This window comes from Octopus bimaculoides, chromosome 1 (genome assembly GCF_046866305.1).
Source record: "Octopus bimaculoides isolate indiv1 chromosome 1, ASM4686630v1, whole genome shotgun sequence".
NCBI lineage: Eukaryota > Metazoa > Mollusca > Cephalopoda > Octopoda > Octopodidae > Octopus > Octopus bimaculoides.
The window spans coordinates 101441724-101445743 of NC_142928.1; positions in this window are offsets into that span (position 1 = coordinate 101441724).

Sequence of the window (4020 nt, forward strand, 5' to 3'; positions counted from 1 at the left end):
AAAATAGTAAGTCCTGAGGTTGATAAGTTCAACTAAAATTTTTCAAGGCAGTGTCCCAGCATGGCTGCAGTCTAATGACTGAAACAAGAAAAGATAAAAGATAATAGTTGAACATTAGGTGCTTGTTCCTTTCTTGAGATAGATTTGGTGAAAATGAAATTCAGTGTAAAAGAAATTGTTAACAATTCTCTGTAATATAAAACATATTTATTTCCAGACATTACATTGCTTTTTTTTTATATATATTTCCTGAACCAATAATTAATTACCATTTGCCAAACAAAACTTCAGTTTGGAAGTTTAGAGTACGTTTAGCAGCATATGTTGAAATATTTGACTGGAGAACAGTTACAACAAATGTTTATAGTATGTGCATGTGACAGATTGACCAGATTGTTACCTAACAAGAGAACTCAGTTGTCATAGTGATGATTTTATTGCCTGCCACTATTAGCCATACACATGACAGCCTAGGGCTAGATATTTGCTCTCAACTACTGATGTGCATCTCAGTCCAAATGTAGGTAGCAACTCTCTAACTGACCTCTCAGTATCTGTTTTTATATTTGAAGCTAACAGAATGAGTAATGAGAATAAAGCCAAGAAGAGTCAAGTTAACACTTCTGACTTATTGGAGAAAAGCTGGAAGGTACTAAAGAAAGCAACTTGCTTGTTTCTAAGGTAGATAAAAATCTAAATATTACAAACACAAGTTGGTGAAAATACTACAATTTTTCTGTGAGTGGACTGAAAATTTGGAGTCAGAATCTGTTACAAAGATTCTAGAGAAGAACAGGAAGATAGTTACTCCTCAATACAATGTCACAGCTAGAGTTTGTGCCAACTGACATGGTCCTTGAGTTTGCTAAATTGAAAAACAACTTATATTTAAAGCACTGTTCTCTTAACAACCTTGCTAGACAGTGACTCATTACAAGTTGTAGAGGTTATTATTCATTTAGAATTAATTTCTTTTTCTCACAACTCAAGTTTCACATTGCTGAGAACTGTTTTTCTTTCAGTTAATGCTCATTTTGTAAATACTGGAGTTGATTTATTCTTTAGTGTTTAGCTATTGTTCTTATTTACTGTTGTGTAATATCATTTTGCCATGCTATTTTTAGCATGTTTTATTTTGACATTTCTTGTCCACTAGCTCTATAATTTCAAGTTTCTCTGGAATAAAAAAATACAAAAATACTGTACATTGAAAATCAAGTATATATATATATATATATATATATATGTATATATTATGAAGGCACATGGCTCAGTGGTCAGGCTCACAATCATGAGGTAGTGAGTTTGATTCCTGGACAGGCTGTGAGCTGTGTTGTTGAACAAGACACTTATTTCATGTTGCACCAGTTCACTCACCTGTAGAAAAGAGTCATGACATCACTGGTGCCAAGCTGTATCAGCCTTCACCATTCTCTTGGATAACATCGGTAGCATGGAGAAGAGGTGGTTGGTATGCATAGGTGACCGCTGGTCTTCCATAAACAACCTTGCCTGGACTTGTGCCTCAGAGGGTGACTTTCTAGGTGCAATCCCATGGTCATTCATGACCAAAGGAGGTCTTTATATATATATATATATATATGTGTGTGTGTGTGTGTGTTAGTTTAGCTCAAATATGTTTGTGACATATTTTAACTTCTAAAGGCAATTTCTCCTCAGTTTATTGCAGAGAAAAACATTCTAATTTTTTTGTAAAGGTGTAAATACACAATTATCAGCTCAGTGGCACCCTCTCTTGGATCCCCAGCAGGTCCAAAAGTGAGTGCCATAATATGCAAATGATGCCGAACTCACCATGGTCTTGGAGACAATAAAGTTTGAGCTTTTCGAGGTGACTCTGATAATCAAGGCCTCCCATGCCATTCATACTTTTTTCTGATTGATCTCTGAGATGCTTCTATTCTAATAATGATTTGTTTTGTGCAGGGAATCTATTGTAGGCAGCAGTATTCAAGGTGAGACCTGAAAATATAGAGAAGTAAAGCATGATGGTACCAGCATCTCTGGACTGGAAAGTTCCAAGGATTCTTGGGGACATTCTGTAAGCCATATTGACTTTATTGCTAATGTGTGCACTCCAGCTTAGGTTGTTTTCCAGTTACATCTCTGATATTATCTGAGACGTTCTATCAAGGGAAGATGGTATGGTTGTTTAAGTATGTTCTGTTTTACAAAGTGAATGAGCTCAAAACTTCCCTCAATTAGAAGCATGTTCTTTTTTTGTTTTGTTTTAAACAACCCATCAAATCACTATGCATAGATTGCATTGGAATTTTGTTCAGTTTTGATGATGTTTTGGATCTTAAAGTTATCTGCAAATATTTTTTTTCTTATTTAAATATGCTTGATGACATTTGCAATGTCATTTAGGTAAAAACTATAAATGTAAGTGGGTCCAATGCAGTACCCTGGGGGATATTACTAATAACTTATAATGGTCTTGATTAAATACTGCTAATCAAAAAACACTTAATCCGATGTGGTAGTTTACCATGGACTCCAATATTCAGTAATTTCTTCAGCAGAATGCTGTGATGGATTCTGTCAAAAGCTTTACTGAAGTCAAATTAAATGACATCTGTATTGGAGCCCTCTCCCAGAACATTTAGAATATCATCAAAGTGGTGCAGAAACTGTGTTAGGCAGTCTCAGCCACCAAAAAACAAAATGATTCTTACCGCGGGAGCTGGTTCTTAAAGCGTTTTACCCCCATCTCTTGTATGCTATGAAATAACAACTCCAATACAAATTAAGTAATCTAAAAAACTACAAACAACACACCATGAACAATTCATAGTTTGTGATTTACAAGTGACAGAGTCTTAGTTATTACAATAGATCTAGTGCACCAAACTCATGAAGAAGTATAAATAATATACTATACTTGTATTTGAACTGAATGTACAATACCAAGATCTTGACTTCCACCTCCACAACCAGTACAAGCACATTCACTTATATATCATGATTCAAGTCCACTCTTCTATACTCTTAATTTCTGAAGTGTTTAATCAACCTTGTAATATGAACAAGATTGAATTCAAAATTCTAACTTGTCTTGTGAATTAGGAGCTTGGATGAAAAATTTTCCATTTATTCAAACTTAAGTCTTTAATTTCTACTTTTACAATGCTTAACATACTTCTTTTTAAACTCCAAGTTTTACTTGAGGATGCATAACTTTTAGCCTTTTTCAGTGATGTGTATATTCAAGAATGCATTGTATTCTTACTAAAGGAACATGTACTGTCAAGCATGTGTGTATATTTGTGTGTGTTTAGGAGAGTGTATGTAATTCTTAAATATGAGTAATTTTATAAGTTAAGCAGAAAAGGAAACATTATGACCATTTTCAATCCCTTCCAGACAGCACTAAAACTGATGCAGTGAATGCTCAACCCAAACATCTGCAGGAAACATTATGCAAGTGTACCTGTCTCACAACCTGAATGCACCTGTATGAATATATTTAGCTGTATGTAGGTGTGCATCTTTGGTTGAGTGGAAACTGAAAGAAGCTTGTTGTGTATACGTATGTGTGTGTTTTTCTCCTTGTCTTGATATTGAGTGATTGATGTAAATGAATGGAATTCATTTCCAATATTCTGTGAAAATAAGTCTGAAAGTATTACCTTACTTGGAAGCAGGTAAGCATCTGGCCATAGAAACTCTGCCTCAGTTAACTCTATCTGATCCATGCAAGCATGGAAAAGTGGCCATTAAAATGACAATAATGATGTTGATGATATACATGAATGTATTGATATTTGTGTGTGTGTTTTAATATGTGATTATGTGTATACATGTAGAATAAGAAGTAGGAAAATTAGCAAAGTGCATGTCATAAATACTGATATATAAATCTGTCATAAATACCTTCCTGCTACTAAAATAAATCAATAATCTGAGTGGATTTTATGTATTCTCTGAAACTTTGTTTAATTCATGACAAGAAACAAATTAAGCCAGGAAGCAAAATGCATGTTTAACAATAGAAAG